Consider the following 14,682-nt stretch of genomic DNA (forward strand, 5'->3'; position numbering starts at 1 on the left):
TTGGACCATTAGTGTTATGAAACATTCTCATTCATTATTAGGTTTTAATGTTTAGAAACATTCTCTATTAGTAGGATTAAATATTTTGAATTTACTATTTGTAACCTTAGAATCGTTGTTGGTATGATTTCAAATAGGTATAAATAGGTGTATTACCTAATCAATCTCTGGGTCCTAACGGATTTATGATTAGCCTTTTCCTTAGGTGTTGGGGTACCTTTAGATTTGATTTCGTGAGGGATTTTGATGAGTTTTTTAACCATGGAAGTTTCACAAAAAGTCTCAAGCCCAACTTCATTGACCAAATTTCAAAAAAAAAAAAGGAGTTTGGGATGTGAGTTATGTTGGAGCAGGACACATGGGGCAGTGTGCAGCCCATACTGCTCACATGCTGCCCATGTCTTTTTCCGGCAGCTGCCCATGTCCATGACCCATGCTGCCCATGTGATGAACATTCAACCCATGCCTGCCCATGCTTGCGGATGAGCACCCATGCTTGCAGATGTGTGCCCATGCTTGCAGATGAGAAGCACATGTGAAGGCCATATATGAGTATGCCCGAATGCCTATAAAAGGGCATGCTTGCAGTTCAAAGATATCATCCCAAGATCAATGTAATATTCTGATAAATATTATATACCCAATTTTGTATATTATCCTGTGATAATTTATTGGATGTATTTGGGTTCTGCATTCGAGAGTGTGAGCTACCATTATTTTGTACTCTACTATTTTTTAGTTGATACTTCTTATCCGTCTTCGCCCGTAGAGTAGGCACACTGCTGAACCACGTAAATTTCTTGTGTCTTGTGTGTGCCATTTTTTTTATTTATTTTTACCATTAATTTCTCATGATCATATACAACTCCAAATTTCGATGCTGCCAAAAATATTATTTATTTCTAGGCCAAATTCCGCAACAAACTAGTATCAGAGCTATTTTAGTTTTTTTATATCTATTTGGAGTTTTTCCAAAAATATCTACCAAATATGAGATCAAGAAATTTGATGGCAAAATCAATTTCAGTTTATGGTGTATTAAAATGCATGTCATTTTGGCTCAATAAGGACTGCAAAAAGCACTTTGGCCACGAGAAAAATTGCCTGAAGAAAAAAAAAAAAACCTATAGCAAGGCTCCAACTGCGACCACAACGGCAGTCTCGACTGCAACGACCGTTCTGACGAAAACAGTGTCGACTACGAAGCTAGCAGAAGTAGACGAGAAGGCTCGTAGTGCAATTATTCTCAATTTATCAGACAAGGTGTTATGCGAGGTTGTGGAAGAAGACAATGCGTTGAAAATGTGGCAAAAGCTTGACAGTCTTTACATGACTAAGTCTCTCACCAACAGGTTATACCTTAAACAAAATCTTTACACACTACGAATGAAAGAAGGTATGTCTATTAAAGAACACATTGATGAATTTAACCGGGTAATTATGGATCTAAGAAATGTTGAGATTAAAATTGATGATGAAGATCAAGCCATTATTTTATTATGTTCATTGCCCCATTCATATGAGCATTTTGCTACTACTTTACTATATGGTAAAGACTCCATTAATATGGAAGATGTTAAGGCATCTTTAAAATAGCAAGAATTACAAAAAAAGGTTTCTAGCAATAATACCAAAGAAATTGAGGATGGTCTTATTGCAAGGGGGAGGAGTCAAAATAAGGGATCTGTAAATAGAGCTGATCTAAATCTATATCGAACAAAAATATTGAATGCTTCTATTGTCACAATAAGGGGCACACTAAGTGGAATTGTCCTAAACTTAAGAAAAATAACAAATCAGATCAAAAGGATAATAAGAATGAAAATTCTTCCGCTGTTGCCGGAGTTGTAGAAAATAAATCTTCAGATGTTGAATATGTTCTTTCAATACCATTGTTAACTCTAGCTCGGAAAATGAGTGGACTCTTGATTGTTCCTATCACATGTGTCCCAATAAAGACTGGTTTACCACATATCAATCCACAAATGGTGGTACCATCTTAATGAGTAATAACATGGCATGTAAAATTGTTGGAATAGGTACAATTCAAATTAAGATGTTTGACAATATTGTAAGAACTTTGACAGATGCGGCATGTTCCAGAGTTGAAGAAGAATTGGATTTCTTTAGGTACTCTTGATGCTATTGGCTGTAAGTTTTCAGCTCATGGTGGAATATTGAGAGTTTTGAAAGGTGCACTAATTGTGATGAAATGAAATAAAAGAAATTGTCTTTATTTTTTGCAAGGCAATACAGTTTATGGCTTTGCTTCAGTTTCTTCATCAATTGACTCAGATTCAGACACTACTCGGTTGTGGCATATACGCTTGGGTCATATAAGAGAGAGGGGCATGATCAAATTGAGTAAACATGGTTTACTTTGTGGACAAAAGACAAGTAAACTTAACTTTTGTGAAAATAGTGTTTTTGGTAAATATAAGAGAACTAAATTCCGTACTGCAGTACACGGGACCAAAGAAACCGTGGGTTATATCCATTATGATCTTTGGGGTCCTTCACAAGTTCCCTCTCTCAGTGGTTCTTGGTATATACTGACTTTTATTGATGATTTTTCCCATAAAGTCTGGATTTATACCTTGAAGAATAAAAATGATGTGTTCCGGAAATTTAAGGAGTGGAAGGTTATGATAGAAAATCAGACCGGTAAAAAGGTGAAACGTTTACAGACTGATAATGGTTTAGAATGGAAGGTTATGATAGGAAATCAGACCGGTAAAAAGGTGAAACGTTTACGAACTAATAATGGTTTAGAATTTTGTTCAGGAGAATTTAATGAGTTTTGTAGGAACGAAGGCATCGTTTGACACCGTACGGTCAAGGATACTCCACGGCAAAATGGAGTTGCAAAATGCATGAACAAAACTCTTTTGGAGAGAGCACATTGTATGCTCTTTACTGTAGGTCTGCCAAAGAAATTTTGGGTTGAAGCAGTCAACACAGCCTATTATCTAGTGAACAGGTCTCCATCGACTGCTATTGAATGTAAGACACCTGAGGAGTTATGGTCAGGTAAACCTACTGATTATTCTTATTTAAAAATTTTTTATTGTCTAGTCTATGCTCATGTTAATGAAGGGGAATTGGAGCCTAGATCCAAGAAATGCATCTTTCTTGGATACGAACAAGGGGTGAAAGGATACAGGTTGTGGTGTCCAGATCCTAAGTCACCCAAGTTTCTAATCAGCAGGGATGCCACTTTTGATTAATCCTTTATGCTTCACCGGAGAAAGGATTCTTCTGATACAAGTTGCAGTGAAAGTGACAAACATCAGGTGTAGTTACAGTTTGATGTTTCAAAGACAATGCTTGAAGCACTGACAGATCAGCATACTAAGGAGGAGGAGGTGCAACATGAAGAAACACCATCACCGCAACAGGACAGTATTGCTGTTCAAAGACAGCGCATGTAGATTAAGCCACCCTAGAGGCATACTTATGCAGATTTAGTTGCTTATGCTTTGTCTATGACAGAATTCATCGAAGAGGATAAGCCTTGCACGTACCGTGCTGCTATTATAACCAAAGAATCTGCTAAATGGATTGTTGCCATGAGTGAAGAGATCAAGTCTCTTCATCGAAATCAGACATGGGAGCTAGTTAAACCACCGAAGGGTCAAAAGATTATTGGCTGCAAATGGGTTTTCAAAAGAAAAGAAGTAATTCCAGGAGTTAAGGATGTTAGGTAAAGGCATGTTTGGTAGCAAAAGGCTACCGTCAAAGGGAAGGTGTAGACTTCAATGAAATTTTCTTACCTGTGGTAAAACACACTTCGATTCGTGTTTACTTGCTTTAATTGCCTTATATGATCTGGAGCTTGAACAGCTCGATCTAAAAACTGATTTTTTTTCCGGTGACCTTGAAGAACAGATTTACATGCATCAGCCTAATAGTTTTATTGTCCAGGGAAAAGAAAACCATGTTCGCTTGTTGAAAAAGTCATTGTAGCAATCTCCAAGACAATGGTATAAGCGGTTTGACTCTTTTATGATTGATCATAGTTATTGCAGAAGTAACTATGATAGTTGTGTGTATTTCAAGAAGCTCTCTGATGATTCGTTCATATATTTATTATTATATGTTGATGACATTTTAATTGCTACTAATAACATGTCAAAAATTTCTTAGTTAAAATCTCAACTCAACTCTGAGTTTGAGAGGAAAGACTTAGGAGCAGCTCAGAAAATTTTGGGCATGGAAATTTACCGAGACCGTCAAGCTGGAAAACTTTGTTTATCTCAAAAAAATTATATTGAGAAAGTGCTTGAGCGGTTTGGGATGGAAACTTCCAACCTAGTTGTACACCACTTGCTACGCATTTTCGCTTATCAACAAAATTGTCACCACATACCAATGAGGAGAAGGAGCATATGTCACATGTTCCTTATGCTAGTGCTGTTGGCAATCTTATGCATGCCTTGGTATGTACCCGACCTAACATTTCACATGCAGTTAGTGTTGTTGGTAGGTACATGGAGAATCCATGAAAAGAACATTGGCAGGCTGTGAAATGGATATTGCGGTACTTACTGGGCGCTTCAGATGTTGGTCTAGTATTTGAATGTAGCAACGTTGACACTTCTAGAAGTGTCGTTGATTTTGTGGACTCTGATTATGCAGGCGATTTGGACAAGAGGAGATCCCTAACTAGTTATATTTTCACCATATCAAGATGTGTTGTTAGTTGGAAAACAACTTTACAACCAACTATTGTACTTTCCACTACTGAGACAGAATATATGGCAATGACTAAAGCAGTGAAAGAAACCATTTGACTTAGAAGTTTGGTTTTTGATTTGGGCTTACAACATTTAACTGTTGTTTACTGTGATAGCCAGAGTGCAATACATTTGGCCAAAAACCAAATGTACCATGAGTGGACCAAACACATTGATGTCAAGTTTCACTTTATTCATGATAATGTATCCAACGGTTTTATCAATGTTGAAAAAATTGGTACAACTGATAATCCAGCAGATATGATGACAAAGCCTGTTAGGACAATCAAGTTTAATCACTGCTCGAACTTGATCGGTGTTCGCAAGTCTTAATTCTTGGTTGGAATTTTTGGTGAAGATTGAAACAGTGGTTTTGTTTCTCCCTTATGAGGAAGTTGTGGATTACAGCTTTCACCCCATATCTACTAGAGGGGGAGAATTGTTGGTGCGGGACGCATGGGGCAGCGTGCTGCCCATGCTGCTCACATTGTAAAGACCTCAAATTCCTTAATATAGAATGTAACATAATAAATAGAAAAGTCAACCCGAACCCGTGGATAACGGGGACACCTATCAATCACAACGGAAACCTAAGCAGTAGTAAAAATAATATCTCAATCATCCAACCATAAAACATAATACCAGAGTTTACTACATCATCAAAATACTGTAAATATATACAATCTCCAAAAAGTCAAAATAACACTAGGATCATACAACAAAAATCTCCTTATCCTAATTCAACGCTTACCCTTAGTAGGGAAGCTCAACCCACTCAACGGCGGCCTTGACCCGCCAATCCCTCTGGGTTTCCTGAAAATCATTTAATGTTCGGGGGTGAGACACTTCTCAGTAAGGGAAAATAAACTAAATACAGTTGTGTGACAACATGAATATATATTGCAGTTATACATACTCAGTACTTTTCATATATCTAAAAACATACCTCATAACATGGTGGAATAATTATATACTTTCATATTTGCTAATAAATCATATCGTTCATAAAACGTCTGATATAACTGATAATACTGAAAACATACCTAGGATGAATAGTTAGCTGATGTCAACTATTACCCCCCATGACAGGTTGTGCAGTCCGAAGGCGGGACCCGACAATGGTTGGCCGACCACTGCCGAGTCAAAAATGTCTGTAAGTACGATGGACCCGCCACACCCTGGTCCGGACTGCCAAGTGGACGTCCACACTTTACTGAAAGTCATATCGACTATCCATCTCCCACCCCTTCGTGGGGTGGTTAGTACTAATATGATCATAAATATCTGATCTATAAAGCTACGGTACCAAGCTCCTGAAACTGAACTAAACTAACATTCAGGTTCTGATAATATATAATACATGATATCTTTCATAATTTCATAAATACGGCCTCGCGCCGAACATTTCATAAAATACGATCTCGTGCCGTTCATTTCATAAATACGGCCTCGTACCGAAAACATACATAAATACGGCCTCGCGCCGAAATCATACATAAATACGGCCTCGCGCCGAAATCATACATATATGTATATCATTCTGAAAATAATCAATTTATCATATATTTTCAACATCATAATGTACTGTATTCTTTCATACTTTCTCAAAACATACTTCATCAAATTATTATCTCATGATATTTTTCCATATAAAATAATATTCATGTCACACATTTGCTATATAAAACCATACATTGTATTCTAAAATCATGGTTTTTGACATCTCATACATATATATTCATTTCAACATATTAGCAGTATTTTCCCAAATGTGCAATTCCTTTGTAATATACAGATATAACATATGCTTTTCTAAAAATAAATTTACTCATAAATAATAATAATTTGCATGGAAAATAACTGTTTTAGTTTATTCCCGTACCTGACTACTGAGAAAAGCCCCTATAAAGTCTAGTCTCACACCCGTAAGATTTCCTTATCAATACCCTGAAAATGAAAACTTGCAGAATTAAACTTTCAGTATTTTCATGTGTATATCATTTTCTATAACTATCATAAGACCAAATTTGGCTTAAAAAGTCTTATCTCAACTCAGGGATGATTTCCAATTTGCTTTCACCAATGATCCGCTCCGGCAGATTTGGAGAGAACTTTCCCAAGAGTGTCGTGGTAGCTTCAGATTGTCGAACCGGCAGAAATCCCGCCCAAAATCGAAGAGAGAGAGAGAGAGAAAGAGAGAGCCGAAGGGAAGAGAGAGAGGAGAGAGATTTCTTAGTTGTGAAGTAAAAATCCGAATTTTTTGATATTTATAAGACTGGATTCGTCGACGAACCACGTCATCTTGTCAACGAGTCCTTCAATAATTTCGTCGACGAAACCCACTCCTCGTCGACGAAATTCAGACTGCTCAAAAAACTCTCTCGATATTTCCTCGTCAACGAATCCCCTGTGTTCGTCGACGAGGCCTCTGATAATTTTCTTTCCTCTTTATTATTTTAAATACCATTTTTATTCGGGTTGTCACACACATGCTGCCCATGTCTTTTTCCTACAACTGCCCATGTCGATGACCCATGCTTCCCATGTGATGAACATTCAACCCATGCTTGCGGATGAGTACCCATGCTTGCGGATGAGAAGCACATGTGAAGGCCATATATGAGTATGCCCGAATGCCTGTAAAAGGGCTTGCTTGCAATTCAAAATATCATCCCAAAATCAGTGTAATATTATGACAAATATTGAATACCCAATTTTGTATACTATACTGTGAGGATTATTGGGTGTATTTGGGTTTTAGGTTCAAGAGTGTGAGCTGCCATTATTTTGTACTCTACTATTTTTTGATGGATACTTCTTATCAGTCATCGCCTGTAGAGTAGGCACACTGTCGAACCACGTAAATTTCCTATGTCTTGTGTGTGCCATTTTATTTATTTATTTTTACCATTAATTTCTTGTGATCATATACAACTCCAAATTTCGATCCTTCCAAAAATATTATTTATTTCTAGGCCAAATTCCGCAACAAACTGGTATCAGAGCTATTTTAGTTTTTTGATATCTATTTGGAGTTTTTCCAAAAATATCTACCAAATATGAGATCGAGAAATTTGATCGCAAAATCAGTTTTAGTTTATGGCATATTAAAATGCATGCCATTTTGTTCCAACAAGGACTGCAAAAGGCACTTTGGCCACGAGAAAAATTGCCTAAAGAAACAAAAAAAAAAAAGACAATTGCAAGGCTCCAACTGTGACCACAACAGCAGTCTCGACCGCAACAACCATTCTGACGAAAACAATGTAGACTGCGAAGCTAGCAGAAGTAGATGAGAAGGTTCGCAATGCAATTATTCTCAATTTATCAGACAAGGTGTTATGCAAAGTTGTGGAAGAAGACAACGCGTTGAAAATGTGGCAAAAGCTCGAGAGTCTTTACATGACGAAGTCTCTCAATAACAGGTTATAACTTAAACAAAATCTTTACACGCTACAAATAAAAGAAGGTATGCCTATTAAAGAACACATTGATGAATTTAACCGAGTAATTATGGATCTAAGAAATGTTGAGATTAAAATTGATGATGAAGATCAAGCCATTATTGTATTATGTTCATTGCCCCATACTTGTGAGCATTTTGTTACCACTTTACTCTATGGTAAAGACTCCAAGAATTAAGGAAAAAGGTTTCTAGCAATAATACCAAAAAAATTGGGGACAGTCTTACTGCGAGGGGGAGGAGTCAAAATAAGGGATCTGTAAATAGAGGCCAATCTAAATCTAGATCGAACAAAAATATTGAATGATTCTATTGTCACAAGAAGGGGCACATTAAGTGGAATTGTCCTAAACTTAAGTAAAATAACAAATCGGATCAAAAGGACAATAATAATGAAAATTCTTCCGTTATTGCGGAAGTTGTAGAAAATTAATCTTCAGATGCTAAATATGTTCTTTCAGTCATTGTTGTTGACTCTAGCTCAAAAAATGAGTGGATTTTTTATTCAGGTTGTTTCTATCACATGTGTCCCAATAAAGATTGGTTTACCACATATCAATCAATAAATGGTGGTACCATCTTGATGGGTAATAACATAGCATCCAAAACTGTTGGAATAGGTACAATTCAAATTAAGATGTTTGATGGTATTGTAAGAACTTTGATAGATGTTTGGCATGTTCCGGAGTTGAAGAAGAATTTGATTTCTTTAGGTACTCTTGATGCTATTGGCTGTAAGTTTTCAGCTCAACGTGAAGTATTGAGAGTTTTGAAAGGTGCACTAATTGTGATGAAATGAAATAAAAGAAATTGTCTTTATTTTTTGCAAGGCAATATAGTTTATGGCTCTGCTTCAGTTTCTTCATCAGTTGACTCAGATTCAGACACTACACGGTTGTGTCATATGCGCTTGGGTCATATGAGCGAGAGGGGCATGACCGAATTGAGTAAACGTGGTTTACTTTGTGAACAAAAGACAAGTAAACTTGACTTTTGTGAAAATTGTGTTTTTGGTAAACATAAGAGAATTAAATTCCATACTACAGTGCACAAGACCAAAGAAACCGTGGGATATATCCATTCTAATCTTTGGGGTCCTTCACAAGTTCCCTCTCTCAATGTTTCTTGGTATATATTGACTTTTATTGATGATTTGGATTTATACCTTGAAGAATAAAAATAATGTGTTCGGGAAATTTAAGGAGTGGAAGGTTATGATAGAAAATCAGACCAATAAGAAGGTGAAACGTTTACGGACTGATAATGGTTTAGAATTCTGTTCAAGAGAATTTAATGAGTTTTGTAGGAACGAAGGCATCGTTTGACACCGTATGGTCAAGGGTACTCTACAGCAAAATGGAGTTGCAGATTGCATGAACAAAACTCTTTTGGAGAGAGCACGTTGTATGTTTTTTACTGCAGGTCTACCAAAGGAATTTTGGGCTGAAGCAGTCAACACAGCCTGTTATCTAGTGAACAGGTCTCCATCGACTGCTATTGAATGTAAGACACCTGAGGAGTTATGGTCAAGTAAACCTGCTGATTATTCTTATTTAAAAAATTTTGATTGTCCAACCTATGCTCATGTTAATGAAGGGAAATTGGAATCTACAGCCAAGAAATGCATCTTTCTTAGATACGGACAAGGGGTGAAAGGATACAGGTTGTGGTGTCCTGATCCTAAGTCACCCAAGTTTCTAATCAGTAGGGATGTCACTTTTGATGAATCCTTTATGCTTCACCGGAAAAAGGATTCTTCTGAGACAAGTTGTAGTGAAAGTGACAAACATCAGGTGGAGTTACAATTTGATGTTTCAAAGACGATGTTTGAAGCACCGACAGATCAGCCCACTGAGGAGGAGGAGGTGCAACATGAAGAAGCACCATCACCGCAATAGGATAGTATTGTTGTTCGGAGACAACGATGGCAAATTAAGCCGCCCCATAGGTATGCTTATGCAAATTTAGTTGCTTATGCTTTGTCTATGGCAAAATTCATCGAAGAGGATGAGCCTTCCACTTACCATGCTGCTATTATAAGCAAAGAATATGCTAAATGAATTGTTGCTATGACTGAAGAGATTGAGTCTCTTCATCGAAATCAGACATGGGATCTATTTAAACCACCGAAGGGTCAAAAGATTATAGGCTGCAAATGGGTTTTCAAAAGAAAGGAAGGAATTCCTGTAGTTGAGGATGCTAGGTAAAGGCACGTTTGGTAGCAAAAGGCTACAATCAAAGGGAAGGTGTAGACTTCAATGAAGTTTTCTCATCTTTGGTAAAACACACTTCAATTCGTGTTTTACTTGCTTTAGTTGTCTTATATGATCTGGAGGTTGAACAGCTCAATGTAAAAACTGTTTTTCTTCTGGTGACCTTGAAGAATAGATTTACATACATCAGCCTAATGGTTTTATTGTCCAGGGAAAAGAATACCATGTTTGCTTATTGAAAAATCATTGTATGGGTTAAAGCAATCTCCAAGACTGTGGTATGAGCAGTTTGACTCTTTTATGATTGATCATGGTTGTTGCAGAAGTAATTATGATAGTTGTGTGTATTTCAAAAAACTCTTTGATGATTCGTTCATATATTTATCATTATATGTTGATGATATGTTAATTGCTACTAATAACATGTCAAAAATTTCTAAGTTAATCTCAACTCAACTTTGAGCTTGAGATGAAAGACTTAGGAGCAGCTCGAAAAATTTGGGCATGGAAATTTACCGTGACCGTCAAGCTGGAAAACTTTGTTTATCTCAAAAAAATTATATTGAGAAAGTGCTTGAGCGGTTTGGGATGGAAACTTCCAACCCATTTTGTACACCACTTGCTATGCATTTTCGCTTATCAGTGAAATTGTCACCACATACCAATGAGGAGAAGGAGCATATGTCACATGTTCCTTATGCTAGTGTTGTTGATAATCTTATGTATGCCATGGTATGTACCCAACCTAACATTTCACATGCAGTTAGTGTTGTTAGTAGATACATGCAGAATCCAGGAAAAGAACATTGGCAGGCTATAAAATGGATATTGCGGTATTTACAGGGTGCTTCAGATGTTGGTCTGGTATTTGAACGTAGCAGCGTCGACACTTCTAAAAGTGTCGTTGGTTTTGTGGACTCTAATTATGCAAGCGATTTGGACAAGAGGAGATCCCAGATTGGTTATATTTTCACCCCATCAGGATGTGTTGTTAGTTGGAAAGCAACTTTACAACCAACTGTTACACTTTCCACTACTGAGACAGAATATATGGTACTGACTAAAGCAGTGAAAGAAGCCATTTGACTTAGAGGTTTGGTTTTTGATTTGGGGTTACAACAAAATTTAACTGTTGTTTACTGTGATAACCAAAGTGCAATACATTTGACCAAAAATCAAATGTACCATGAGCGGACCAAACACATTGATGTCAGGTTTCACTTTATTCATATTATTGTATCTAACGGTTTTATCAATATTGAAAAAATTGGTACAACTGATAATCCAGCAGATATGATGACAAAGTATGTTACAACGATCAAGTTTAATCACTTCTCGAACTTGATCGGTGCTCGCAAGACTTAATTCTTGGTTGGAATTTTTGGTGAAGATTGAATCAGTAGTTTTGTTTCTCCCTTATGGGAAGTTGTGGATTGCAGCTTTCTCCCCATATCTGCTAGAGGAGGAGAATTGTTGGAGCAAGATGCATGGGGCAGTGTGCTGCCCATGCTGCTCACATGCTGCCCATGTCTTTTTCCTGCAGCTGCCCATGTCCATGACCCATGCTGCCCATGTGATGAACATTCAACCCATGCCTACCCATGCTTGCAGATGAGTACCCATGCTTGTGGATGAGAAGCACATATGAAGGCCATATATGAGTATGCCCAAATTCCTATAAAGAGGCATGCTTGCAGTTCAAAGATATCATCCCAAAATCAGTGTAATATTATAATAAATATTGTATGCCCAATTTTGTATACTATCCTGTAAGGATTATTGGGTGTATTTGGGTTTTAGGTTCGAGAGTGTGAGTTGCCATTATTTTGTACTCGACTATTTTTTAGTGGATACTTCTTATCCGTCTTCGTCTGTGGAGTAGGCACACTGCCGAACCACGTAAATATCCTGTGTCTTGTGTGTGCCATTTTATTTATTTATTTTTACCATTAATTTCTCGTGATCTTATATAACTTCAAATTCCGATCCTGCCAGAAATATTATTTATTTCTGGGCCAAATTCCGCAACAAGTTATTTTAGACCTATTTGCATGTTGGGCCCCTTATATAAAATTCTTGCCAAGACTTTAGAATCAAAAAGGTATTACCATCTGTCTCTCCTAATCAACAAGCTTTTATTTCTAACAGGCAAATCTTGGATGCTTTGTCAATGGCTAACGAATGTATCGATTTCTAGAGAAACAACAAGACCTCTAGTTTAACTAGGATTAACTTCAAAAATCATAAGGACTCAAACCTTATGACTAGATCAAGGAGTTCTTTTGTTCACGAATCAACAAACAACCATCAGAACACTCAGAACACAACCTTTGCCTGATTAACACACCCACACACACGCGCACGCACATACACACACACACACATATATATAACCAAGCACAAGTCTAAACCTCGCCAATGTTTGCGAAGCACATTGGATTTTGAAGAGGTTATGAGCAATACAGGGATCAAAATCTAGAATAATATAGGTTACAATTTAAGATATTGGATAAGAAACCAAATCAGATTCAAGAAACCTTAAGACATAGTCGAACTAAATTAGAAAAGAAGAGGGGAAGAGAGTCCGAGAGCTCACCAGAAGAAGATTATTGAGCCTTGTGTTGATATGGGAGGTTCATAAATATGGTATCATAGAAAACTAGGCTCTCATAGCAGCAAGAGCACGCGATAATGGTGGAAAGTAGTGGATCTTCATCAATCTGCAAATGAATAAAAGAGAGCAGAGCAGATCTCAGAGTAGTTAAGGGTTAAACTTTATTAATCAGAAACCCAAAGAGAGAGTGAGTCAAACCTCATTGGTGTGAAGATCTAGGTTCAACGGTGATGGTAATTTTCAGTGAAAGTGAACTTGTATATAAATATGGTACCTAAGAAAGAACTTAGACCGGAAGATACCAGGAGTAAGCGTGCTCGTAGATCAGGAAGCAAGTCCGACACTCGTATTGGAAGGGACAGGTATCTTATCTTGATTACGATTTCGCCCTTAAAAACGAAAGCACCGTGGAGTGACGAGGCTGCATCGAAGAAGTCGAAGCGCATGGCGGGACGTGAGATGGTGATGGTCAAAGGCGTTAATTTTCGTGCGGTCGTTGTGATAAGGCTAGGGTGTGTACACGTCGGATTGACGGTCCCCGAAAGAGTTTGAAGAGTTTTTTCCGTTTAACTTTTTTTTAAAAATATATATTAAATAATACTATATTCTGAAAAATATTTCTCAGAATGACTCTAACGTAATATCGTTACTTAGTGAGATTTGATTGAAAAAGTTAGACGCGTGACAAATCTCGCTAGTTTGCCCAGCGAGATTTGCTTCAAAATACTAATGGCTCACCCACCCGTCATTGGACGCGTGGCAAATCTCGTTGGTTCATCCAACGAAATTTGTTTCGGAATACTAAGGGCTCATCTACCCACCATTGGACGAGTGGCAAATCTCATTGGTTCATCCAGCGAGATTTGTTTCGTCCTTGACACTGCCATTTCTCTTTCACTTTTGTGCTCGAACAAAACAACCCTACACGCAAAGAAAACAGAGAGAATGAGAGGCTTTGCAGGTGACCGTTCGGTAGGTTGCCATTGGTGCAGGTGACTGTTCGAGCTCGAGTATTTTATAAAACTTGAAGGAATGGAGTTTGTTATTCTTATCCAAAATCTTTTTTATTTTCATTGATTCTTCAAATTAATTTTCACTACCTATTCAATAGTTATAGATTTAGAATTTACTATTTTGCTTTAGATTTTTTGTTTGGAAGTTGCATCCGAAGCCCCATTGAGGTAAGGTCTTTATTTCATTTTTTGTATTTTATTAACTTACAAAAAAAATTTTAAAAAAATACAAAACTATCTGCAAGCTGTGTTTATATGATATATATATATATATGCACACACACGCACGCACACACACACGCTTTTATGTTGAAGACGATCTGTAGGAAGCAAACGATATGCAGATCATTACCATCTGCAGGGAAACAATAAAATGCATGTAAAAAGCTTTTTTGTATTTTATTAAATTACAAAAAAAATGAAAAAAAACCTAGGATCTATCTGTCTGCAAGTTGTGTTTATATGATATATATACACACGCACATATTTTCAGCGATAATCTACTTTGATAAATTCAGCGATGTCTATTACTTGTGTAATGTAGGTTTTATAACTCAATTTAATTTATATTGCATTGTGTTGTGTAATGTATAGAACAATTATCAAATTAATAAAAATGTTGATAAAATTGTTGTTACTGTGT

At 37.0% G+C, this 14,682-nt stretch overlaps 1 protein-coding gene across 9 annotated transcripts in view; it reads right to left on the minus strand.

Moving 5' to 3' along the window:
* Positions 1-13,497, minus strand: part of LOC131165912 (B3 domain-containing transcription factor VRN1-like) — a 28,089-nt gene extending 14,592 nt beyond the window's left edge. For 5 of the 9 annotated variants that reach the window (XM_058124082.1, XM_058124078.1, XM_058124079.1 and 2 more), the window contains exons 1-3: positions 13,225-13,465; positions 13,009-13,132; positions 5,488-5,549 (exon numbers count right to left, since the gene is read on the minus strand). The gene's annotated coding sequence lies outside the window, so the exon portion shown is untranslated. Of the gene's footprint in view, positions 1-5,487; positions 5,550-6,618; positions 6,684-13,008; positions 13,133-13,224 lie in introns of all 9 variants that reach the window. The other 4 variants (XM_058124076.1, XM_058124081.1, XM_058124083.1 and 1 more) reach the window with 4 other exon arrangements.
* Positions 13,498-14,682: the final 1,185 nt, after the last annotated feature.

This window comes from Malania oleifera, chromosome 10 (genome assembly GCF_029873635.1).
Source record: "Malania oleifera isolate guangnan ecotype guangnan chromosome 10, ASM2987363v1, whole genome shotgun sequence".
Lineage (NCBI taxonomy): Eukaryota > Viridiplantae > Streptophyta > Magnoliopsida > Santalales > Ximeniaceae > Malania > Malania oleifera.